The 27,617-nt window shown below is 43.7% G+C and overlaps 1 protein-coding gene across 5 annotated transcripts in view; it reads right to left on the reverse strand.

Annotated features, from left to right (window-relative positions):
- Nucleotides 1-14,299, reverse strand: part of LOC138513604 (sodium- and chloride-dependent GABA transporter 1-like) — a 619,404-nt gene extending 605,105 nt beyond the window's left edge. For 3 of the 5 annotated variants that reach the window (XM_069628585.1, XM_069628581.1, XM_069628582.1), the window contains exon 1: nt 14,171-14,299. The gene's annotated coding sequence lies outside the window, so the exon portion shown is untranslated. Of the gene's footprint in view, nt 1-13,975; nt 14,057-14,170 lie in introns of those variants that run through there. The other 2 variants (XM_069628583.1, XM_069628584.1) reach the window with 2 other exon arrangements.
- Between the last annotated feature and the right edge of the window lie 13,318 nt (nt 14,300-27,617).

The raw sequence follows: 27,617 nt of genomic DNA on the forward strand, positions 1-27,617 counted from the left end.
GCTAACTTTCTCTGATAATTTAGTCATTAGTTGACGTGTGGTCATTTGTGGTCCCTCGCCCATTTAGCTCACTGCTGGAGTTTTGCACAGGGCAGCAGGTATCTGACTGCATGGTACCAATTATTGTAAACTGCCAAGCTGTCCTTCAAAGTGCTTTATATTAAACTCTACAATTTGTTTGGAGCACATTACGAGCTAGATATTGGTGTTTTATTTCAAATAGTGCAGGTTCTATGTGGATTGTGTATATTAACAAATGGAAAATTGTTTACGTTAGCGTGAGCCAGATACAAAGTGTAAAAACAGATGATGGCCTGATTACTATAAGGAATATAATTCCCCTGTCATGCATAAAAAAAAGCATGCTGGAAGTTGTCTCAGGGCTCTAGTACCTTATAAAGGGCCTTTTCAGTCACAGAACTCCTAGTCGACTTTTAATATCCTCATAAATATATATATATATATATATATATATATATATATATATATATATATATATATATATATATATATATTTAGTTAAAAAAAATTGCTTTGATGTCCTGGGTGTTAGTCTTAGCAGTGCACGGTGGTGGCGTGAGTTATGGTTGCTTAGCTTACCATAACTGGTGAATTTCAGGGGTTTTTCAATTTTACTTGTAACCATAACGTCCCCAAAACAAAGTTTTTTTTACTGAATTGCATAGGTTTTTAGTAGTGCAACTTAACCATAATGTCTCTTTAACAAAGTTTTTTTACAGAATTTCATAGTTTTTTTTTAGTGCAACGTAACCATGCGTCCTTTTAAATGGATGAAGACCATTACCACCCTAGGTTCCCAAAGCGGGAACCCGGGGTGCTAAAAAAAAGATTTTTCTTCCCACACCGGTACACCTGCGGCGTCCTGGTGTAGGAAGGAAAATCCTTTAACAAGATGGCCACCGTGGAAAGGGAAGGCAGGGTTCCATACAGGGCCCCTCTTCACTTCACAGCACGTGTGCGCGGTCTTCGCAGCTACGTGTTTTCTAAGGGCGTGTGCATGTTCAGATGAGGCGCATGTGAGCTTGGATTCATGTCTTTTCTGTGTGTTTTTTTTCAACGCGTGTGCGTGGTCTTCTCAGCTACGTGTTATGTACAGTGCATGTGCGTGGTCTTCGAAGCTACGTGTTATGAACAGTGCTTGTGCGTGGTCTTTGCAGCTATGTGTTATCTACAGTGCCAGTGCGTGTGCGTGGTCTTTGCAGCTACGTGTTTTCTACAGTGCGTGTGCATGTTCTTCACTGGTACATGTTTTCCGTTAACTCCTGTGCGCGGTTTTGTTCAACGCATGGGCGTGGTCTTCTCAGGTATGTGTTATCTACAGCACGTGTGCGTATTCGGCTAAGACGCTCGGAAACGCGTGTGCGTGGTATTTGTAGCTACGTGTTTTGTACAACGTGTGTGCGTGCTCTTCTCAGCTACATGTTATCTACAGAGCCAGCGCATGTGCGTGGTCTTCGCAGCTACGTGTTATCTACAGCACATGTGTATGGTCTTCGCAGCTGCGTGTAATGTACATCGCATGTGTGCAGTCTTTGCAGGTACGTGTTTTCTACAGCGCGTGTGTGCGGTTTTCACTGCTACGTGTTTTCTGTTAACTCCTTTGCGCGGTCATCATTTCTGCACGTTTTCTTCAACGCGTGTCCGTGTTCGGATGAGGCACACATGCGAGTTTAAAAAAGAAAGTGTGTGCGCATTTTGACTGGCGCGTTATATGTCAAGAGCGGGTGAAGTAGTTCTTCGCATGCTCTTTACTGCGTGAGCGTGGTCTACACCGCTACGTGCTTTCTTCGCGTTCGGATGTTGTTTAGTTAACACATTTTTGTGCTTCTTGCAGCCATATTCCATCCCAAAATTAACAAAAGCATGCTTTCAGGACCAATTTGGTGTAAATCCGTCCAGCGGTTTGCGCTGTAGGCATGAGCAAAGTTTTTTCCCATTATGGCTATAGGAAAAAAAGACATTTTGGCACCTCACCTATAACTTTTCCCCCCCTCACCAAACTTGGCAAAAATATTCAGAGTGGCCCATATACTTCTTTTGCAATGTTTGATGAGGATTCGTCCAGGGGGAGCGGAGTTATAGGCCGCCCAATAATTGCTCTTCCTATGGAAACAGCAACTTAACCATAACTACACGCCCACTACCGTGGCCGTGTAATTCAATAAAAAAAAATTGTTAAAAGGATGTAATGGTTCCAAGTAAAATCGAAAAACCCCTGAAATTCACCAGTTATGGTAAGCTAAGCAACCATAACTCGCGCCACCACCGTGCACTGCTAAGACTAACACCCAGGACATCAAAGATGACATCACAAATGTTTTTTTATTGAATTTCATAGGTTTTTATTCGTGCAACTTAACCATAATGACCCTTTAACAAAGCTTTTTTTCTGAATTTCATAGGTTTTTAGTAGCGCAACTTAACCATAACGTTCCTTTAAATGAATGAAGGCCATTAGCACCTTAGGTTCCCAAAGCGGGAACCAGGGGTGATAAAAAAAGATTTTTCTTCTGACACCTGCGGCGTCCCAGTGCAGGAAGGAAAATCCTTTACCAAGATGGCCACCATGGAAAGGGAAGGTGCGGTTCCATACAGGGCCCCTCTTCGCTTTCCATGGCAGCCTACAGAAGGCAAAAAGAAAGCTCAATGACCATATTACCACAAGCACATTTTTCTTCCTTTTCAAATCTACACCAATTTCGAATAACTTTACCACAAAGCCAGTCCCAGGAGGACATGGCCACTTTAACCCCATTTTTTGTCCCTCATGTTCATGACCAGTAGCCAAATTGTCCAGATCATTACCTTATTATATGACCCAGACAATGTCGCCTCTGCCCATGGCTGCAGCTCATTCACCAAAGCTGTAACGCTATTTTTTTGTTGTCAAATAAGAAAACACTTCCACCTTTGCAAAACCATGCTTGTCGATCCTTGCCAATGAGCCGTTCGCAAATTTGGTGGAAACTAACACCCAAGTGTTAGTTTTTCAAAACTGTAAAATGAATGCACATACAACTGTCATATACTCTGTGCACAAAATGTCAACAAATTTTGTAAAAATCATTCGAAAGCAAGGCAGAAATATTCCAGCCATCACCATCACCCCTGACCTCCCCAAAAATTATTGCATAAGTTTCTCAAGTGCAATGTTAAGAAAATATAAATTTTCCGTGAGGGTTGGATCATGTATTTTTATACGTAGGTTGATCTATCGCAAACATTTCCAAATCATTTTACCTCATGTGTCCTCTTTTGGAAACATACGCAATCTGGCAGCAGAGTGCTTCCATCTTGTGCTATTCTCATCCATTGCTGCATCTGCCTAAGGTAAACTGCTGTGATGTCCCTAAATGATATGCTCCACCCCTAACTCTCACATAACCAACCCTAGTTATATTGAACACCTTTCTCGGTGACGTTCCTCTTCAGCGGAGGCAAATGCGCCCATAATCACCTATGTGACGTAGAACCCGAAAGGCAAAACACATCGACTAACAACATATCTTGTCAACATTTTACATATTAAAGCGGTCTTTAAAAGAAATGAATAACACTGTACAATTTGTAAATTACTTTTATTTCACAATTAACTGTCCGAGAACATCCGACTATTCCCATATTCAATCAAATTGCAAATTTGTTTCTTCGCTAGTGGTCGAAAATCTTAATCATGATGCCCACGTTGTTCTTTTTGCATACACAAATTGTTAGCTTTTCATAAAGCAACCGCTTGGGTTGCACAGTAAATTCCAGCGCGTGTGCATCAACTTGGGCCTAGAGCACCATAAAAGATGTTATGTTACCCCTAATCGCTAGTGCAGCGTACGGGCACATTGGGCCTGCGCGATCATCCCACAAAACAGTCACAGTGAGCCACCCCTTGACGATGAGGTGCACCTGACGATTAAATAATCCATCAGTTGGCATCTGGAATCCATGGCAATCGCAGTAAGGCAGCATGTAGCTATTTTGAAAACATAACAGAAAATAAGTATCAATACCCAAACTTTATCACAATATATGTATTGATTTCTTAATTCGGCATAGACTTTAATCTAACGATTAGCAGACACATCAAACAATCTCAAAAAGACAAAAAGAATGTGGAAACTGATGCACAATTGGATATGGGCATACATGACATTTTAAAGAAATATTAGCGTTCAACCTGGGTGAATGTAGTGATAGTCTACATACACCTACATTCTGCACTCCCCATTGCTACATAAAAAAACAACTACACAGAAAGATAGCATGTGAGTTACAATGCCAAAATAAATGGTCAGCTAATATTAAGTTAATGCTCGTTCCGGTGTACAGACGTCAAAAGCAAACTTACACGATATTCACTGTTTCCATTCCCTTTCCGTAACTCAGACCATGATGCTCAAAGCGTTTGCATCAAAGATTCTTTCTGAACTGATTCTACATGTTCCTTACACACTGTTGTAATGCATAACCTTATCAAATGGTCAGTCTTACAAAACTCCTCTCACTGCATTTCTCACAAAATATTCCCTTTCCCTCAAGGTCAAAAATCAATTGACCCTTATAGTTTCTGTCCTATGCGTGGGCTTCCTTAGCTCGCAACCAAAAAATCAAAGCTTGTGACCTTCACTCAGAATCTAAATACATTCTCACTTTACAACAACATGGCTCAAGGCATTCATGAGAACTTGTAGTCGCGTAGACGTGCAGTGCCGCTATTTCCAGGTGGCTGCTCAGATGCCACACTCTAGGGGGCGCCAGTCTCACTTAAATATTATTTTAAATACATTGTAACACAGACACATTAGTCCTTTGCCTGTACTGTACGCACATTATAATAAGGAACACCTCCAAAGGTACCGTATGACTTTCGTGACAAAAAAACACCAGTTTTTTGCTTCTTGCTGCCACATCCCATCCCATCCTCATCAACCCTCACCTTTCGAAACAGTATTTGATAAGGTTAACAAGTGCAATGTGGTGTATTGTTATATGTTTTTGCGGCGATGTCCATGGACACCAAAACACGGTAGAAAGATGGCGGGCGCATCGGAACAACCTGACGCACTTCACGCTCTTCACCATCCAATGAGGGAACGCGTCACATGTCCGCAGATTTAACGCAAGCCGATTACCCAATCGATGACCTGTCCGCGGAGCGAACAAGGAAGTGTGTCCACGGAGCGGACATAGATATCACTACATTTTTCAGACCTACTTTTTTGATCGTTTAAAGAAAACTACTGGACGGATTTTCACCAAATTTACAAAAGCACGCTTTCGGGACCAAGCCGCTGTTCTGGCCGCACATTTGGTAAAAATCCGTCCAGCGGTTTGGGCTGTAGGCGTGCACAAAGTTTTTCCCCATTCAGTCTATGGGGAAAAAAGACGTTTTGTGACCCCCCTATAACTTTTCCCCCCCTGGACCAAACCTCACCAAACTTGGCAAAAAAATTCAGGGTGGGCCATATACATTTTTTGCAAAGTTTAGTGAGGATTCGTCCGGGGGAGCGGATTTATAAGCCGCCCAAAAAGTGCTCTTCCTATGGAAACAGCAACTTAACCATAACTACACAGCCACTGTGTAATAACAACCCTATAATGTAAAATCATAAGTGATGATTTCCTGTAACAATCTTTGTAACAATCTTTGTAACACTTGAATTTGGGGTCACTGTATATCCTACAGTCATGATTCTGTTCTCATTCCGTTCCACATTTACCCGCTTTAATTGTATGCTGTCCCAATCTGCAATTCCTAAGGTGTTTGAGGTTTTTTCACTAAAGAAGTGGTGTATAAGTGACGATTTTGTGTAACTTTTTTATTTTTTTTGTAACGCTTTAAAATGGGGACATTGTATATCCTACTGACTTGGGTCTGGTGACATTCCGATGCACATTTAGCCCACTTTAATGGTATGCTGTCCAAACTGCAATTCCTAAGGTATTTGAAGCCCATTCACTGGATTTCATTCACTGATGAAGTTGTGTATAAATGACGATTTTGTGTGACATTTAGTATGAGTCTGGTGGCATTCCGTACCACATGCATCCAACTTTGATGGCATTCTGTCCAAATCTCCAATTCCTAAGGTGTTTGAAGTTTTTTTACTGACATTAGCTGATGAAATTGTGTAAATGATAAGTGACGGTACAGTAACCCTTTGAAGTGGGTCGTTTTATGCCCTAAAGATATGGGTCTTCTGTCATTCCGTCCCACATTTCTCCAACTCTGCTGGTATGCTATCCAACTTTCCAATTCCCCAAACCAGGGGTGCGAACGAAGCGAGCCCTTGGTGGAGTATCCCTAAAAGCGACAAAGATGCTGAGTACAACTGGATGTTGGGCGCCAAAGGCAGAGCCCCCCCCCCAGTATATATATACATATTATAGTGCGCCGTGCGCCATAGTATACTTAAGGTGTGTAACATGAGCCATAGGAAATCCGGAAATTCTATTGCCAATAATTTTTCACTTGCATGACGGACTTGGGTAAAATTTGTGAAACAAAAGGTTTGTCACAGGCTTCCTCAGACTGGAAATTAAGGGAAAGATTCATTAAAAAATGTAAAAGTTATTATGAAAGCAAAAATAAAAGCTGTTTTTGGCCTACTCCCATTCATTTTCCCACAGAGAAAAAGTCCATATTTTATCAAGCCGATGAATGAGCAAACAAGAAAGAACTTGAACCCAGAGCCACAGATGCGAAAGAGATGCAACACAGAGAGGTGTGCCAGGGGACCCGCAAGAACAAGATGAGGAGGCGTATCCAGAAAATGGAGGTGAGCCAGAGGGGTGAGATAAACCAAAGACAACGCCCCAGCAGAGGCCCAGTAGGTACAACCAAAGGGCAGCCCCGAAGTCCCCAGAGAGACTAAGAGACTATGAATGGTGAGAGAAAAGGCAGAGAGAATGCACCTGTGCGGGAATAGATTTGCACAGGGGAGTTTTCAGATGTTTCTTGATTACTGTTATAGGTTTGTGTTCAGTTTGTTTGTTGGGAAAAAAGGAGGAATGTTACATCCGCCTGATGTCCCACATGCGCGGTGTCGTAAGGCACAATAAAGGGCCCACCCTGCAGGAAGGCAGGCGGTTCGGGGCCCGACCTGAAACTGATGTGACGCATGTTCTGTGCCTCTTGCGCCGCGCACCGGCAGGAGAGCTACAACAGAAACCTGTGGACTTTAAAAAAAGAATATTAAACATGTTTGTTTTCTTTTTGTAGTCACTCTGCCTTCATAAAGAAATTATTTCTGTTACAACATAACGGAAATCATTCCTTCATGAAGGCAGAGTAACTACAAAAAGAAACTATTTATTTTTGAAGTCTGAGGGCTCAACCACCCCATGACATGGAAGCCTCTAGGCTGGAGGCCTCCATGTCAAGGGGTGGGGGGAGCTCTAAGAAATAGTCCTTATCAGAAATAATTTTTTTATGAAGTCGCAGTGAATTCAAAAAGAAACAATTTCTTTTTGAAATAATAGGGCTCCCCCAACCCCATTACGTGTGTGTGTGTGAGTGTATGGTGAAAAGGTGCACACTTAAATGTCTGGGCTGCTACCTGGGTGTGCCTGAATGACGAAAGTGTACACACTTAAATGTAAAGGTGGATGCCTTTGTGAGTGTATGGTGAAAGGGTGCATAAATGTATGGTTGGCTGCCTGGGTGTACCTGTATGGTGAAAGGGTGCACACTTAAATGTATGGGTGGCCGCCTGGGTGTGCCTGTATGGTGAAAGGGTACACACTTAAATGTATGGGTGGCTGGGTTTGTGTGTGCATGGTGAATGGTACTTGTGCTTGTGTTCAGGGGTGCAACAAAACCTACATTTATGGGCGGCTAACCCTTCAGCTGTTGGGAGAGGTGCTAACTTCACGAGCAGTGGGGGAGGGATAAACTTATTTGTGTGGGAACATCTAACTTCTTTATACTTTCTAATGAGACTATTCTAGTGCAGCTTCACTGTTACAAGCAGTTAACTCTCTCCTTTAAGGCTTAAAACACCCACTTATGGACTGCTATGATAATAAGCTGGTGCTCCTGTCCCCTTTCTACCCTTCCAAACACTTCCCTGACATGCAAGTACTATACCTACATCAAGATTTAAATTGCCTAAATAATTATTCATTTGAATGCAGGTACTAACAGTGAAATGCTTTACGTTAGTAATTGCAGAGCATTTGTTAACAGCGAAACCCAGGTTCCTGTTTAACATCTGTGTCCTGTTCTGTCCGGTAACGGCTCTGTAGGTCAGCCAGGTCGAGTCAACATAGCCCAAAATTTCTAGGATAATAAGGGGGTGCTGAAGCCCCATCAGCTCAATGGTGTTGTGCCACTACTTGTGTTTAATCCCCTGGTTACCTATTGGCAATCTTCATTACTCATAGCCCTTTTCTTCCTTGTCCAAGTACTTGCCATGGGGCACTTTGAGGTAAAGGAACATGGAGGTAATGCCTGGCTTATTTACCTGTAAACTTCATTGCTCCTAGTCCCACTCTTCCTCATCACAGTTCTTACCTATGAGGGAAGGAGCCTCATACGCAAGCACTGGGACAAGGAAAAGGGGTGTGGAGGTAATTCTGAGCCACAAAGCTGTTTTTGGGGGTTGGGGCAGAGGGTGGGAGGGAGAGAGGGTGTGTGGGGGTGTGGGATGGGGATTGTGTGATCAATCGTAATGGGCACCCAGATCGAGGCTAAGCAGGCATGGCATGTGGTATTAGTGGCTAGAGAGGCATTTTGGTGCAGCCAGCGAGTCATTTCTCAATTTGGCTTGACTTTTTTTTTAACTGGGCATCTCTGATAAAGTAGTCCTGCTAAGTGTTATTACCTAGCTAGACTGGCATTTGGGTGCTGCTACTCTAGCCATTTCTTACTGCAGCTTTATATTTTTTTCTGGGCATCTGTGATAAAATAACCATGATAAGTGTTATTGCTTCGACTGGCATTTTGGTGCAACCATTCTAGGTATGTCTAAATGTGGCCTGGCATGTTTTACTGTAATATGTTATTACATGTCTAGACTGGTCTACATTGTGTAGCCAGTTGGACATGTTTGCATTGTGGCATGGCATTTTTAATAGCAAAGCATTATATTAATTAAAGCATTAATGTTCCTATGCACTGTTACTTGCATGTATTGGATTTTGTATTGGTGTTACCCTACAAAACAATTGCAAACGCTCTGCCCTTTTAGCCAATTTTTCTCAGAAAGTGTGCTGTATAATGCATTAAAACACATATTTATATCTTTCTCCTAGAGCAGTGTGCGGCGTACCCCTGCAGCAGAACGTTTGTGTGTATTGCGCAAGCTTGGTAATCTAGGCCGGCCCAGAGTGTGACGCGGCCCATGATTTGTTGCCTAGTTGGGGGTGGGGTGACCCCCTCAGTATGGCTCACAGGGGGGCCCCCAAATGTTTTGTTACGCTATTGCCTCACTCGTCATTATAGCATTGCACAAATAGTTAATATATAGTTAATTTGGCTGGAATTGACATATGCAGCTCCAACCTATGACAGAAAATGCAGTCTTGCTGGACGGATAACAAGTCTATTGCACTCGCACACTCTCCTGACCACCTCTCAGCACCCATCCACATGCCCGACCATCATAAATAGCTTACTGGGACACAGCCAGCTTACCCAACTCCCTATCTCGGCCAATGCACATATGCATTCTAATCTCTCTGATCATTTTCCCCATACATTGGTAGCGTGTTGGGGCCCTATTCATGGGATAAAGGTGCTATATAAATGACAAACTACTGGTGCCACATGGTAATAAGAGCTGTTGGTGTCTGGTCCATCTCCTTAGAGGTGCAGCTGGTGACTTGATCTTGTGGTACCTTCCAAACGGTGTAGTGGCAGACTGTATTTGATCCAGATGGCAATGGGTGCGGCTTGTGTCTGATCTGGATTCTAAGAGTTGCAGCTTCCATCTGCTCCAGGTGCCAACAGGCGTAGCTGGCACCTGTTGCTTATGCCAACAGGTGAACATGGTGTCTGGTCCTGATGCTAAAAGGTACCCTGCTGTCTAGCTCAAATGCCTACAGGTGCAATGTGTGCCTGGCCTGAATGCTTAAATTTACAGCTGGCATATAATCCAGGTAATAACGGGCACAGCTAGTATCTGTTTCAGGTGCCAGCACATGTGCCTGCTGTCTGAACCAGATGCTAAAAGAAGCAGCTGCTGTCTTGTAGACATGCCTGCAGGTGCAGCTGGTGTATGGCCTAGATTCTTGCAGGTGCAGCTGCCGCCTGACCCAAATGCCCACAGCAGTAGCTGGAGTCTGGCCTAGACACTTACAGGTGTTGATTGTCCAAATGTTGCAAGTGCAGCAGGTGCTTGGTCTTGATGCATGCAGGTGCAGCTGCCGCCTGACCCAAATGCCCACAGCAGTAGCTGGAGTCTGGCCTAGACACTTACAGGTGTTGATGGTCCAAATGTTGCAAGTGCAGCAGGTGCTTGGTCTTGATGCATGCAGGTGCAGCTGTTGTCCGGTCCCTGGAGCAGGACTGCTCTCAAGGAGATGCGGATTCCGATGCTGTTCACAGTTGTACTCCAGAGACAAGCCTCCTGGATTTTCTTGACCTTTGTTAAGACCTGGGACACTTATAAGGCGGGGAGGCCTGACTGCCTGGTAGTAACATGATCATGGGTTTCTGGGGACTCTCATCTTTGCTGCTAGTGAGGACTCCCTATGCAACGCAATGCTTCAGTATTCAATGTTGATCAGACAACATTCATTGTTGGCCGTTCCTACCACTTCACACCTCAGTGCGGAGTGTGTTTTGTGGCATAAGAAACCAGGGCCCAGAATACAGACACTTTGCATCAGTGCAATTGTAATTAGTAGAAGCACACACATTGCCCTAGTGCAATAAAAAGATATTCTTTTAATGCATATTTTGCACCAGAGCAAAGGACTAGCACTAGTGCAATCCCCGCCAAGCTGCAAAAAGGCAGTGAAAGAATGCATGTTTTGTCCTAGTGTTAATTGCCCATGCACTGGTGCAACGTTTCTGCAATACTGTCTGCATTCTTATAAAATAATAAAATGTTATGCATCCATCTAGATTCAGCTATTAATATCTATCTATCTATCTATCTATCTATCTATCTATCTATCTATCTATCTATCTATCTATCCATCCATCTATCTATCCATCTATCAATCTATCTATGTCTGTCTATCTATCTTTTTGTCTATCTCTGCAAATGCCCACTCTCACACCTGGGACTTGATCATTTGTTTTTTCCATAATAATGTGCTATTTGCCAAAAAGGAGGAACATTTGAAGGTATTACACAGCTATGTTGCTAGACAAAATGAAGGGATAGACACGTGTCGCTGCCCCAACGCTACCTAACCTTTAGAGGCACAGATCCCTTTGGTACATGGACAAGCAGAATGTCTAAAACAAAGTTTTACCTTAACAAAGTACACAGATATATAAAAAAAAGTACACAATGTAACTTTCAATTAAAACAATAACAATCCACTCATGAAATAAAAATCCCATATTGCGACATATTAATGTCTAAAATGACAGCTGTCTACACAACGCATATTACTTTAGATCCAGCTTCAAACGTTGGAAAAATCCCAAGACAGCTAAAAGAAGCAAAATAGAGCCACCACCCAAAACATTCTTACAGAGACTCTCGGGGTCAAACGTTGCCAATTTATTAACAAAGGATCCCAAATAGCAGGCACGAGTATCAGAGAGGTGGCGACATAAAATAACAATGTGCTTTAATGTTTCCAGGATTTCCAGGTGGGGTTGAGCGGGCACCACTGTGTTCTCACCATTTTTCTTTCAAGTGTATACAATGCTATTTTAATGATTTGGTCCTGTCGCCAGATGACACTCCATTTGCACAATGGAGTGATACGTGAAATTGACTGAATATGTCTCTGGGTATAGTGCCCCAATGACTGGAAGGACCTTTGTGGATTTCCACTCTTAGTTCTTTGTTTATTATTTAGGTTTATTGTATTCTATTTTTTGAAACAATGATACTGCGATTGGGAGTGGGTAAAAAATCTGTAGAATATTTTATTCCAAAAAAGATGAAGAAAAGGCCTGTGAAATTAGTGTCCAATGCATTTCGGTCTCTTTGACCAACTTCAGGGACAATTTGTAGACAAAGCAGATATTTACAATCAGTGTTGTGAACATTTTACAAAAGTGATGTTGTTGTTTTATACTTCAAACAGTGTTATGCACTCATTCACAGTTATCTAGGTTGTGTAAAGGTGTCACTGATTAGGCAGGTTCTTATTTTTTCACGCCTGCGCCATTTTATGAATAAATAGCAGCAGAACACACAGGTAAAGGCTTTCCAGTGAACCTGATGCCCTGCTAGAAGCTCTGACCAGGAGTAAAGGAGGGAAGCCTAGACTCTTCACTAGTACTAATGCTATGCATGAAGTACTGCTAACAGGAATCAGATAATTAGTAAGAACCTGCCTAATCAGTGATACCTTTACACAGAGGACAGCAGAACAGGAACCTTGGCCAACTCAGTCAAGAAGCTACCAAGGTATGGAGTATACATCATTTTGTGTACAATGTATGAATCTGGGGGTATAACACTAAGCGCAAAACCCAACATATTACAGCTACACCCAAGGCCTCCAGATTAGAGGGAATAGTGATAAAGTATTTGCCAAGATAGGAAAAAGAAGCCTGGTAAATATGAGTACATAACTGTGAATGAGTGCATAAGACTGTTTGAAGTATAAAACAACATCATCATTTTTGTAAAATGTTCGCACCACTGATTGTAAATATCCGTTTTGTCTAGAAATTGTCCCTGAAGATGGTCAAAGAGACTGAAATGCATTGAAAACGCTAAATTCACAGGCCTTTTCTTTATCTTTTTGGACCACTCCGAATCGCAGTATCGATGTTTCAAAAAAGAGAATATAACAAACCTACATAATAAACAAAGAAGTAAGAGTGGAAATCCACAAAGGTCCTTCCAGTCGTCTGGGTAACTGTACCCAGACAGATATTCAGTCACTTTAATGTTTCCAGTTCATTCATGTTTTACAAGGCCTGCATCTCATTAGTCTGTACTAGGTTCCATCGACATCTGGTAAAGAGCAATCTGGCATTCGGGGAAGGAAAGCGCCAAAAATGAGGCGCTAGTACTCCCATGCGTTTATGCTCGTGAGCCAGTTGGTAGATTGATGGAGATTCACCAAATGTATCCACTATGTTGCACCAACCCCATTTGTACAAAGAGCACTTTACCTTATTTGGGTAATTCAATAAGTCAATCGGATATATCCTTCAGAACATTGTTACACAAATCAACAAGTCTATTCATCGCGATTGCAAAGCGCGGGAGAACCATCCTGTTAAACTCTACATACAACGTAATTTGGAGGAGAAGTTAGGATCTTACAACAAAAAAAGCCAAATACTTCCCTGTAGCAATAACTTTCAGTGATGAGAGGCCTGGCTCAAAAAAACGAATAGTCGAGGAAGGAGTAGCATTCGAAATGCCCAGCGCTCTCCTCCAGACGAAACTCTCAAGTTGGTTCAGTGTGTCCTAAACCCAACTGCGCATCGTTTCTATTCTGTAGATTAGTTTTGGGACTACCTTCCCCGAGTCACATGGTATCAACGGGATATTAACCCTGAATCCTCCTAGTCCCCGGGACCATTCGCGGCCCAGCAACATCTCACTGGCATCTTGCAGGGGATGCGGCCATTGGGAAAAGTGGACAGTTCTCAAAGACCAGCCAATCCCAGGAATTTCCTGGAAGGGTACCAGGCGTTCCCTCAAGCCATAATCCAGCACAAGATTCCCCACCATCTATTCACACCGCTTTCATTCGGCACTGCATCTTTTCAACGTGGTAGTGCTTTCTAGGTATCACCAGCAGCTGATAAAACGCATACATTTGAATAACATCTTTGAACACTATTACCAAGCTCGCCATACATTACCAATATAGCTCCTGCAGATAGCTTTCAGAACTAAGAGCAGGGAAGTGCTGCCCGTGGTCTAAACTGCGCTGGAGAGTTATACACCGCATTGAAATAATGTCAGTCTTAAACGCCTCCTCCCTCATCTCGCCCCTAACACCTCCCTCCTCACCATCCCTCGCCTGTCCCTTTAAGACTTCTTACCGAGTCACTTACCCTCTCTCGATTCCTCCGAGGAGCAAAGTAATCCCAGCTCTGCGGGGGTCACTGCGGGGCTGGACTCTCGTGGAAGGTCTTCAGCCACAGAACCGCTTCAAGCCCCCTCCGCAGAGAAGCGCCCCCTCCACTGCCTCCCGCGCCCCTCCAGCCCCTACCCCTGGCCCTCATCAGTGCGGATATTGACGAGCAGTTAATGAGATCCGCGCTCATGTCTGATCCAATCATGGCAGGGGCTTGTCACATCATTGCGGAAGTGACAGGCCCTCATTGACCAGCCTAGATACAGCTCTTCTCAAGGACATTCACACATATTTTGGGGGCTAGCCCTGTTCGCCCAGAGACAAAGCACCATAGTTATATTCTAGTGTGTGCCTAGCCGCAGTGCCTTGCACGGCAGGTCATACCAGTTGCTGCGAAAGACGGGGGGTTTCCCTAAGTGTCAATACAGTGACGTCTTTCTGGGAGGGCAAATGGGCTTGTGCCCCGGACCCCCATCCTGGGATGCTTGGAGGGGGTCCCCCACCTGTCCTTCACTTTGGAGAGGGACTGGGATGTGTGTGTGTTGTTCATCATTAACTATTGGTTGGTGGTTGGCGCACATGCACAGAGACAGTGTGACATCACGTGCCAGAGCAGTGTTTGATTTGTGGCTAATTTATAGCATCACCTGATACCCTGCGCTGCCAGCCCCTCACCTGAGCCCAACACAATCTACAGATAAAACTTGCCTGCAATCTATGAACTTTGATTTGTCAGGTTACCCCAACATTACGCCCCTGCGCCAGGTTTCACATTTGCAAAAATCTGTAAGCTCGTACTTTCGACTAACTGGTATAAAAGAAGTTAAGCAGCACTACAGCTCCCAGAATTCATTAGGTTATTAAATGAAAGTCCTTAACTGGAACCTGGCGCCGCCAGTAAACCGGCCTCATCTGTTAGGAATATAAACATCTTCTGCACATGTGAGTGCTAGTCTTAGAGAAGCGCCCAGCGCTGTAACTTTCAGAAACAAAGGCGCGAGACACGTTCACATTACATTAAGAAATGCCAGTCAGGGGGAAGAGCAGACGTCAGGAAAAAAATAAGCTGACAGAAGAAACATGCGATGACAGCATGTGCATGCCCCCTTGCAGAGCAAGCATGCAAACTGCACCGGTGCAGCAGAACCACAGGCAACAGTTTAGTAATGGCCTGATTTACAGTTTGTTTTTCAATGGGGTTTTCACAGTGTAATATACTTTTGTAAATCACGCTCTTGGGGTTTACTAGCTGCGGCTTTCTGCATAAGAGCACACGGTCTGCCAACGGGACGTATTCACAATGAGAGATTTCCAGCGATGAGTTAAAAATGGTTTCCACTGCATCCAGTTGGGGTCACACTGGATTAGGACACTGGCATGTGTGAATGTCCACCCATAGGCCAACAGTCACTTCCAAACCACCATTGAAGTCAACTGGACTTGACACTACGTCTGTTAGGTTTTTGCCCAGAATCCAGATGAAAGCACTTGGATCCAGTGGAAACCATTTGTAACTGGACACGTGGTTTGTCCTTCTCGTATTGCCACTGAAATGCATTCCCTTCGTTCCCAACCTCCTCTTGAATTAATAAAACCAGCATTGTATTCCGATAGGCTGTGAGCAAAAGATACCCAAATTACAGACATCCACACAGAACGGCACTGTTTTCTCATCGAGGTGAAACCAGAACTAATACTTTTTCTTTCAGGTAAGTCTCAAAATCTTTGTGTCCGCAGAAGCCAGTAACCTACTGCACTTCATCCAAACCCACGCCACTGAGGAAGGTGCTGTCATGACTCATGACAGAGCAGTAAGCGGAGTTGTGAGTTGCGTCAGGATAAACACTATCCACCCTTTCCCAGCTCTTCCCTGCCCTCTCACTCCATTCTGATCCTCGGCCCTCTAGTACTTCCACCTTGGCCAACTTCCTGTTCACAGCCCCCACACTTCCACACTGGGGCACCAGACAACCAACTTGCCTCATCCCAAACTATGCAAGTAGTAAGACATATGCTTGTGAGCTGCGTGTGATGTGTAGGTCGCAGGCTCGAATCCCAGTAAGGTCAACTCAGTCTTTCATCCTTCCGGGGTCGATAAATGACTACCAACGTTGGTTGGATCATATTGTAAATATATTCCATATAAAACGTATTGTCAAACACACTATATGCCGGGTCCTTCCATGTGCGCACTTGGTCTCACCACTTCCCCCAGAAAATACATTGACCTGTCCCCAGAGTTCAGCAGACTGGATGTTGCTAACCTTCAGGACTCATACCTGCAGTTACGTTTGGGTTTGGCGGCGCGAGCTGGGCAGTGGGTTTGTGTGTTCTCATGGAGAACAAACCCTGACAAGCTAATAGACGTTCAAAACGATAAAGAAAATATATTACTTCCAATCAATCAAGTTGTTTTATATGGACAATTATTGATTTGTAACAAGATTTATAAATGAACAAGAAGAGAGAGAGTTGAGCAGAGACGCCATCGTCTGCATGAAATAGAAATGGTCTCTAATGGGGATGCCGACTGCCAGTAGACATTACGCCTAGGATGAAGTAGAGACCCTGATAGCAGAACTTCATAATAGAGTACCACTATCAGACATCCCTAGAAAGCTTGAAATCCATCAGGATGTGCCACCACCGTGAAGGACAAGCTAGGTCGGAGAGAGCACTCCAACCAAGGCCAGGCACTCCTCTCTCACTGTGCAGCAGTGAGGTCACAAGTGCACAGTGCCACACAGACAGCGGTCTGGGTTTATGTGCTGAACTGCAGCACCAGATCAGCGCTTAACATGGATGGCCTTAAAACACAAATTGCTGTCAACCTGCGATGTGCTGCGCGCCTTCTAACATAATTAATGATTTTGCAATAGGCGATTCTAAAATCAAACATATAGTTTAATCTTGGTAGTGTTGCTTGCACGTCAGCCTTGGGCAGTAGAACGCACATCCTCACTGTCATCTCATTCTTTCAAGGATTACTTGAATTCGTTTGCTGTGTGGGCATGAGCTGAAATGCAAAGTGTGTATTTTGATGTTTCTTTCATGCTTTTTCATTTTTTTGCTGCCTTGTCATGTACTGTTTTTCCAAGCGCTTGTACTTCGACACATCCATACAGAAAACAAATTTCAGGTTGAACTGTTAGTTTTCATTTTGTTGAATAGATGCTTGCTTCAAATCATTTTCCTTTTTCTTTCAAAATTATTATATTATTCGAAAAAAAACCAAAATGAAAATATATTTAATATAGCATTCTTTTGGGGAAATAGGTCACAGAGATGTGTAATGTTTATATTGTATTAACAACTAGATAATCCATTTAAATCTTAAATGAGTACCTGTTGAATTTGACTCGAGGTATGTTATCCCTTCATTTTTCAGATTGAGAGGGGGCATGGATTTTGGGGGAGTGGGTGACATGGGTTTCGAGGTGGGTGGAGTAGGACATGGGTTTCCGGGGGGGGGGGCAAGTCTGTCTGTGCCCCAGGTCCCAGAAACAGTTAAGATATTCTTGTGTGAATCATATGACAAACATATAGGAAGACATCATGTATATAGTTGCCATGCTGTATTAAAGGTTTGCCCTAGAGTAGTTGCTGCAATGTATGTATTGCTCCCTAGTGCAATTTTTGGCCCCCCCTTTGAATTGTTTGACCCGTTTGAATAGTTTTTCCTAGTTTAATTGTTGCACGTACCCATGTGTTTTTTACGACAGAAATGTAATTGCTGTATTTTTTAACGATTTCTGTTACCGATAGTGTTTTTCTGCAGGAATTTTGGGGATTCACCTGCCCCTCCCCCACACACTCTCCATTACATATTGCCTCACCCAGTACCCCCTCCTCCGAATCTAGCAGCAATAATTAAGGAAAAAAGTGCATTAAAAAAACTGCTTTGAATTTTCTGCAGTAAAATTACTGCGCCGCTGTATTTTTGCTCCTTAGCATAATAGGTTAACCGTGGCACCCCTGTGTAATGGTTTGTCCCTTTTTAACTGCTTCCCCACTGCATTCTGCCCCTGAATTATGTGTTCTAGATGAGTTGTTTGACCTAATTAATGTGTTGTCCACTGTATTTTGCTCCTTGTCATCCTAGATTCATCGTTTGCCCATGGTATGAATTGTTTGACCCACCACTAAAATTCTCTTGCTCCTGCTCAATCGCATTATACGCAGACCCTTTCTGCCACTCACACGGAGCAATTTAAAATCCCTCCCAACAGACATTAAACAACATAACTCTACACCTGTCCAAACAATTCACCTGCCACCACACCGGCCAATGCTCCATAGCACCATGGGCACATGAGGCTCCCATCTGGACACAAGTACCTCTATGCTAGTGGTGGGTGACCTGCCGTCCTCTCGATGTTTTGCCAGGCAGATCCCACCAACCCTAACCAGAATAGTCAATGGTGGGGGATCATGGGAGTTGTAGGCTGGAGCAGCGGGGTTGGGGTTCCTGGCCTGCCCCCAAGAGCTCTATGCTCTTGATACAGACGCCCACCAACCCTAACCAGAATAGTCAGTGGTGGGGGATCATGGGAGTTGTAGGCTGGAGCAGCGGGGTTGGGGTTCATGGCCTGTCCCCAACAGCTCTATGCTCTTGACACAGACGCCTACCAACCCTAACCAGAATAGTCAGTGGTGGGGGATCATGGGAACTGTAGGCTGGAGCAGCGGGGTTGGGGTTCATGGCCTGCCCCCAACAGCTCTATGCTCTTGACACAGACGCCTACCAACCCTAACCAGAATAGTCAGTGGTGGGGGATCATGGGAGTTGTAGGCTGGAGCAGCGGGGTTGGGGTTCATGGCCTGCCCCCAACAGCTCTATGCTCTTGACACAGACGCCCTCCTACAAACAGACCCACACTCATCAGAACAGCAGGAAAGATATCTTGCATTTCCTCCCCCCCCCACTAATCTAATCCCCCCGTCTCTGTCTGATCTGCCAGAGCGTCTGGAGACCATGCAAATGGCAGCAGTGCACAGTACAAATCCCAATAACATCAAGTACCATTTATTTATTTATTTGGTGTTTTATAAAGGGATGGAGGTGCAGGAAACATTTCAGCTCACATAAATTATGTATGCATGGTTTCTCTTTTAACTTTTTTATTAGCCTTGAAATATACAGGTTTGTCAGCACACCAATCCAAGGGTGTGTTGTATAAGGGGAGCTTATGAACTGCGATTGGAGGTGGCAGCAAAGCAAAAGAGGCCATAGAAATATATAACGCCACTGCTATTTATGCCTGTGTTCCTCTAATCTGTTTTCAATGACAATATTCTCATTGTCTGCCTGTGCTGCCTTAGTATTTGTGGTGCCAAATGAATAGAGCAATATTTACCATCAGACACTGCTTCAAGGAAACACTTAAACACACCTTGTGCCACAACACACCCACACGCCCACTAGCAGTACTTTCTATTTGGGTAGCAATATTCTGGCACCCAGCTATAGTGGTAATTTGCATATTGCCTCTTACCTCTTACATTTCGCCACCCCATTTAGCTCACGTCCGCACCTTCCACTCCACACGCATGCAAGCTTCAACACAGCCCCACCCATATTTCTACCTAGTTTACGCCTCATCAATAATTCATGTTCACTTTGTCTAGCTGCTCCCATTTTGCCTGCTTATTTCATCTCCCCTGCTCCCCTCCTCCTTATACTCTGGTCTGTAAACATCATACGGGGGCGCAATTTCACAACCTGTGGGTATGCCTCGGTTTGGGAGACCCCTGCGGTGGTACCCAGCAGACCATAAACGACTATTTACATTTAGATACCCATATACGGCAAATATGAGTCTCCCCCCTCTCTATCTCTGACTCCCTCTCTCTACTTCTGATTCTCATCCTCTCGGTCGCTCTCTGATTCTTATTATCTCTCTCTGATTCTTAGTATCTCTCTAATTCTCATCTCTCTCCCATCTGATTCTCATTCCCTTTCTTTCGCTCTGATTCTCATTCTCTCTCTGTCTCACTTTGAGGCTTTCTCTTCCACCCTCTCTGTCTCTCTCTCTGATTCTATCTCCCCTAACTCTCTCACTCCCTCTCTCTGATTCTCATGATCTCTCTCAAATTCTAATTATCTCTCTGATTCTCATTATCTCTCTCACTCTTCCTCTGAATTGCATTCTCTCTCTGATCTCATTATATTCAGGTTCTCTCTCCCTGGTTCTCATTCTCTCTTTCTCTCCCTCTGATGCTTTTTCTTTATCTGCCTCTTTCTTTGATTCATTATCTTTCTCTGGTTTTCTCTATCTCTGGTTCTCTTTCTATGATTCTCCCTTGCTGTCTCTCTCGCCAATCATTCCCCAGGCACAGTAATATCACTTGTTTCTTATCTAAGTGTATTATCAATCCATTTAATGGTTTTTGCATTACAAGTGGGACCCTAATTTACTATAGTAGTGTGATGTGTTTAACTCCTTCCCCGCCCTGTATACTTTTGCTCCACATGGGCACATCACAACATGTTTGAGACCTATTGAAGTAGGGTCAGATAAGGTTTTTAAAACTATTCATGCAGTTTTGCTCACAGAGCCCAAATATCAAATGGATTTGATTTTATGTCCCCCATTTTATCTCTTAGCTGGAACCTCACAAAACATTCCAAAAATATTTAAGCAGCCCTATATATTGTCCTTGGGGGGGTTTCATGAATGTTCATCAATGTAGCCCAAGTTATAAGGCCATCAAAATTGTATTTTGCAAGGGTCCAATTTCAGACTGAGTTGCCCGTCAATGACAAGGCCCTGAGTTCATGATTCCTCCCACCAAATATGTGAACTCATTCGCCACAATTTTTATTTAATTGAACAGGCATATTCCACTTCTCTGTGTGATCTCAGATCTGAGTGGGCAAAGCTATGGTGTCTGCTAGATTCAGCATTTTCAGCCTGGCCTCCACCAATCACAGTGCTGTACTCTGAATTGAATTTTAATATGTAGACTGTTTGCATAAACAACTGTCCATATAAATAAGTTTAAGAGGCTACTTAAAAAAAAACAACAACTCTGGTGGTCTTCAGCAAAGCAAATTAAGTTTCCAAGTTGGTCCAGGCGCCAATTATTTATCCAACTTTGGCAATTTGGAAGTGGAGTGTAGCAGTGTATCAAGGCAATTTGAAATTGATTTGCGGATATCTTCTGGGGCCAACATGAAAGTGGCATGGAATGATCTTTTGGCTGTAATTGGAAAGTGGCATGGAGAAATGTTCTGGCAGCAATTTCCAAGTCGCTTGGGCCAATGTTGTGGAGCCTATATGAAAGCGAGGCATGGAATGCCAAGGTCAACGTGGTGTAGGGCAATTCATGAGGGCCATGTTAAAGCAGTGCGTGGCAGTATTCTGGACAATGTTATTTGGGCAATGTTAAAGTGGAATAGGACAGTTTTCTGGGGGAATGTGTAAGTGGCAAAGTGAAAATGGCATGAGCCGTTACTCTGAGGAAAAAATGAAAATAGACCAGAGACATATTCAAGTGACAGCGTGAAAGTGGCATGGGGCAATATTCTTGGGGCAGCATGAAAATGACATGGATATTTTGCTCATTAGTCCATTCCCATGTATAGCACAACAGTTCTCGCAGATCCTTCAAGCCCACAAGCCTTGTTCCTCCTGGCTCCCAGTCTTATGATTGGAAGCTAGCAGCCGTCTCCTCTTCCTTCCGTGATGTGAACTACTCAGTATTGTGACAGCCTCCTCCAATGAAGGTGCATTCTCAGACGCATTGAAGACAGCTCTGAAATTACCCCTTCCCAAAAGAGCACTCACTTGACCCAGAGGACCTAGCCAATTACAAACCCATCACAAGCCTTTTGTTAATTGGAAAGCTCATCAAGAAGGCAGTTGGGATCCAACCGCTTGCCAAAATTGGATAGCTCTTTGATTACCAGTCTATCTTCTGCACTAAATGCAGCATTGAGATCGCAACCTTCCAATTGGTGGATGCTATGTGGGGAATAACCTCTCGGCTGCCTTTGCCACAGTCGGCCACCTAACACTCCTCTCCCTCCTCGCCAACAGGGTGGGATTCTGCAGAACAGTCCTAAACTGCTTTGCACCCTACCTATCTAGCAAACACCAGGCCATACAGATGGGCTTATTCAGCTACAACTGACTCCCATTTACCTGTGAGGACCCCCAAGATTCCATATTCCCCCAAGATTGTCTTACATTTATATAAAGAATTCCTGGGAACTCTCCCAAATGATTCCAACATAATGTAAACACCCATCCGTAAGCTGCTTACACTCAGCTGTACCTTAGGTTCAGTGACCCCCAGGACATTGCTTGTCTACATGAATGCCTGGCCACCATCCAAACGTGTATATCAATAGCCTACCTCAAACTGACCCACATCAAGACTGAATCCATCCTCATTGGTCCCCCCACCAAACAGCAACTCATGCAACAGTGCCTGGACAGCATGCACCTGAAAGTATCCACCCCACATCTGTAAAACTCAGACAAATCCTAGGGCTTCAGTGTTCCAGACGACTGTCCGTCCTAAAAAACATTGCCAAAATCATGCACACCATGGCTACAGATCTTGCACACTCTGCAAAATCAAACCCTCCAACCCCCCACACGACTTCTGTACAGTGGTCCAAGCCCTTGTCATCTCACACATCGACTGAGTAATCATGCTCCTTACTGGGCTTCCAGTCATGCACCCCAGCCACCCAATGTCAGCCCACCATGCCAGAGCCCGCCTCATTCCCGGTGCCCACAAATTCGACTGCATCTCTTCTACACTGTGTGAACTTTACTGGCTCCCCGCCCTTGCCAGGATCATATTCAAAACTGCACGTATTACCTGCAAAGCAGTTTCAAATGGAACATCAATATACTTGGGGCATACACTCAACACCGCTGAAGGCTCTTGCACCTCACGTAGTAAAACCATCGAGAGGTTGGAGTCTAAGCTAACCCGTATAGTGAAGACTTCGCAAGCCGTCCTTCTCCTGCCATACCCCAACCGTCTGAGCTCAATCCTGGAAGAGGATTGAAAGGCCTAACCAACGTGCAGTTCCCAAAACACTAAAAACATGGTTATTTCTACACTAGCTTCTGGATGGATACAATTCCATCCCCCCCTCCACCAGCAGTGCTGTGCTGCTGTATAAATGCTAAACCCCATGCTAATGCCCACCCATTGTAAAGTGATCCGCAGATCTCAAGCTAGGAGTGTGCCAAAAGCAATACAATGTGTAGAATAATGACATTGTTGGTTCTTTGAGGCCATTGAATCTTACATCGTCCCAGGTCCATATGGGTCTCACTGCTCCAGATGCCCTCTCCTTGCTGCATTCATGCATCCAACATTCTGCTACTGGTAAGAAGTCCTCAATGTCCCAAGGATCACTGAGAGGCACATTGCATTATCAAGATTTCTATTGCATCACAAAAGTGTGATATGAAGTAAGGGGAAAGTAGGATCTGGGCCAACTGGATGGACACCATAGGTCAGGGATGGAGTGGGAAACCTCTGGATTCATCCATGTACCTCCTATGACCCCAAATCATGGAGTTGGTGCTGTCACCCACCCCCATGGTTTCTACAACCCCATCTGCAAACTCCAAACATGGGACTCTGTCACACAATACAATAAGCTTAACTGGGGCAACATTGGCATATCATTGCTGAAACTGACATGAGAGTGTTCCGATGCATTTGAGAAATTGGCATGAACATTTTCTGTGGGCTTTGGGCAAATTAACGTGACTTTGTGCTTAACTGGGTCACTGTGGAAACTGGCATTACAATCTTCTTGAAGCAATGAAAAACTGGCATGGTGATGGTTTGTGGCAATGCACAACCGAGCATAACATTGTGATTTACTGAGGCAACCCTAGAATGGCACAGTTGAAACTGGCATTTGTATTTTCTATGTACAGAGTGAAACTGGCATAGACATTTCTGGTAGCAATCTACAAACGGGCAGGGTGATTTGCTTATTAAGGGCAAACGTGGCATAGGGCTGTGGAAACTGGCAAGCCAATTTTCTGGAGTTGATGTAGGAACGTATGACAATGTAATTGAGGCTGAAATATCACAGTCCTCTTGAAATATACAAAACAATATGCTTAACTGATGGAATGTAAAGCTTCCTTGGCTATGCAGGAAAGTATGTGGCTTTTTAAAAAAAATAAACAGCTTGGCATATTGAGCTGAACTTGTTCGAGTGTGCCATTTTGAATGTATTTTGAGGTTCCTGAGAAGCAGATTTGCACATTCTAACACCTATTCTTATGAGGAACCTGTGCAATTTAAAACCTAACCCCTTATTATTGTGAGCACCCTGGCTTGTTTGGGCAGCGCTCTGAATGTATTTTATTTTATGGCAATTGTGATTGTGTTTTTTCAACTAACGAACATCATTTCCCGGAGAAAGCGTTTATAAGAAAATTAGGAAAATGGGACTTGCCGACTAATTATGGCCACGTGGCTAGGTTCAAAACATATAATGCCATGGTTGTCGCCTGAGCGATATTTAATGCTGTGCCCAGATCCAGCCTTAGGCAGATTCATATTACAGCTGGGCATAAACAAATGACAGGTACTGTCTGTTAGTGGAGCTGAAATCAGAGCGCACATGTCGTTTGTTTAAGTTACCAAGAGTGGACGAGACAGCAAGACAGGTATTGACAGAATGTAGGGAGTAGGGAGTCCTTTACATGCCAGTCTTGGGACGCTTTGTAAACCACTATGTCAACATCAAGTATAACTACTGCTGGTCATATTGTCTAAATTCAGAGAAAACAACTTTTCATATTATGTTATACTGTATTTGGAAACAAATTGAGGCAATTTTCAAAAACTAATGCCAAACTGGCCTGTATATATATATTCTCTTAGAGTATTGCTGTCAATTGTACTGTGGCTACCAATATTGAATACACAGGGCCCGATTCATGAAATGTTTTGCAGGGTTCAAAGTGACTTTGCACTGCCGACACAACCCTGATTCATGGAACTGTGCAAAGTGTATTATTGCAGTGCAAAGTCACTTTTGCAGTACAAAATGTCTTTGCCCTGACTTTGCACTGCAAAAATACACTTTGCACAGTTCCATGAACCAGGGTTTGTGTCAGCAGTGAAAAGTCATTTTTTTTCAGCAGTGCAAAGTCACTGGTACCTCGACCTATAACATCCGTAAACTCCAGGTCCTTCAAAATAATGCCATCAGAGCAGCGCTCAACTTTCCCAGATGAGCACACATCTCTGAAACCAGACAAAAACTCCACTGGCTACCCGTCCAAGAACGAATCTGGTTCAGAACACTCACACTGACTCACAAATGTCTTCACCGGGTAGCCCCCGCCTACCTGGCAGACAAATTCTCCAAACCACAAACTACCAGGCCTACTGGAGCAGCATACCAGAACCTCCTTGTCATCCCCAAACCCAAGCTCCAAAAAGCAGGTGGCAGCAGCTTTCCCACGATGGCCAGCAAACTCTGGAACGCCCCGCCTGCCCAACTAAGAGCTCAGGAATCCTTTTGGATTTTCCGTAAACAACTTAATATGTGCAACTGACATACAAAACCAGAGCCGGTTAATCCCATTGTACTAACTCCAGCAACACTGCAATTCATGATTGCCTCCCACGGACATGCATATATAGTGCCCAATGACTATTAGATGACCTAACATGTATATTATAATAATAATAATGATTATTATATTGTGATATAATCCATAATTTGGACTTTACACAATTTATAAAAACACATAGGCATAGGCAGAACTATGTATATTTATCACCTAAAAGATGACTGTATGCCTGCAACCTGGGTAACTACTGTAACGTTATTATGTAAGAATGTGCCCAGATGCCTTTGGGCTTGGCGCGCTATACAAGCAACAAAAATAAAATAAAATAAATAAATAAAGTGCAAAAAATTCCACGGATTGGGCCCTTCGAATAAAGTCTGCATTTAGGACACTTAGATTCGTTTTTAGAGAACCGGCGGAAATAATCTGTAGAAAACTAGAGAAGGAACACGTGAAGGTTTTCAACACTAATTTATTGCATACTACAAATAGTAACATTTTAATTGAAACATGATGAATTATTTATTACAATGAATTGTGATAATTGTGTTCTACAATGTTTATTTTATATCTCTTTATTTTATATATTGTACTTTTGTATATATGTGTACAGTTGTATTGTAAACCTATCACATTAATACTATTAAAATTAACTAGCAAAGTCTTGTGCATTTTATATACCACGTGGCATAGTGTTGAAGAGTGTTGTAAATGCATCACCTGGCACACAACTTCTGTTCAATGGCACACATCTGTATCAGGCACTCCGTTTTCTGAAGGGCGCATTCAAGCTCCTCTCTACTGTATGAACTGGGCCCTTATAATGCTTGTCCATCACGTATGCGTTTCATTCAGAAGAGCCAGTGAATTCCGTTTCTATTTTTCCCGTTTCTTCTGAAAGTTGTTTTTCAAAATGCACCATATCGCGCCACAGATTTCAAAATCCCCTCGGGAGCAGAAATCGCGCAAGCGCGCGGCAGCCCCTTTTGGAGTGAGAAGTGAGGTGGGACATGCTCAGTCATGTCCCGGCGTCCCGCCAGTTTCAGAGTCCACTAGCCGTCACTGACCAGCAGCCGGAAGAACGTGTCAGATGCAGATGCCTAATACGCACATATTTAAACTGATGTGGTCCCAAAATCTAGACTTTCCCTGTCGCTGGCGTTCCGACAGGCCATAAGATTAGAGCTTAAACGTTCGCCCAGGAAGGTGACGTCTTTTATTTTATCAAAACCGGTTCACCTCACTGGCATTTTTATAGAACTGAGGCTCAGGGGATCCTCTGTTTGTGTTCATTCTGTACTTACTTAACTCGAAATGCCTTTTTTTTTAACTCTGTACTCCCCAGGAAGTCTTTAAAAGTACTCCCCATCCCTAATTTGTCCCCCCCATGCCTTGTGCGCCCTCGACCCTCACCTATCTTGTGGTTTGAAACAGCTATGTTGTAATTTGGTGCAAAACGAAATAAATAAATACAATATTAAATGACTTTGCCTATGTTATGTTATGTTAACTGAATGTATTGAAGCGCATGTTTGCCCAGAGGGATCATGGCGCTGGAGGCATGAGGAACATTTTTATGATATCACTGTTTCTAGAATGGCATTGTTTTCAGTTGCCGACGAAAGGCAAAGTGGTCTGCGTTCCCCCGCAGAGCAAGAGGAAGGTCATTCCGGGCTTTGGCGGCTGCCACCGGGAAAGCGCGTCCACCTTTTCGAGCTCGCCTGAACCGGGGAACCGCTAGCCGAAGAGCCGCCTGGGATCGGAGGGAACAAGTAGACATGTAATGGACGAATTTGGCTTGCAAATATTCCTCTCCCATGCCCTAGAAAGCCTGATATACCATGCACA

Source organism: Ambystoma mexicanum, chromosome 12 (genome assembly GCF_040938575.1).
Source record: "Ambystoma mexicanum isolate Mex_15411 chromosome 12, UKY_AmexF1_1, whole genome shotgun sequence".
In the NCBI taxonomy this organism is placed as follows: Eukaryota; Metazoa; Chordata; class Amphibia; order Caudata; family Ambystomatidae; genus Ambystoma; species Ambystoma mexicanum.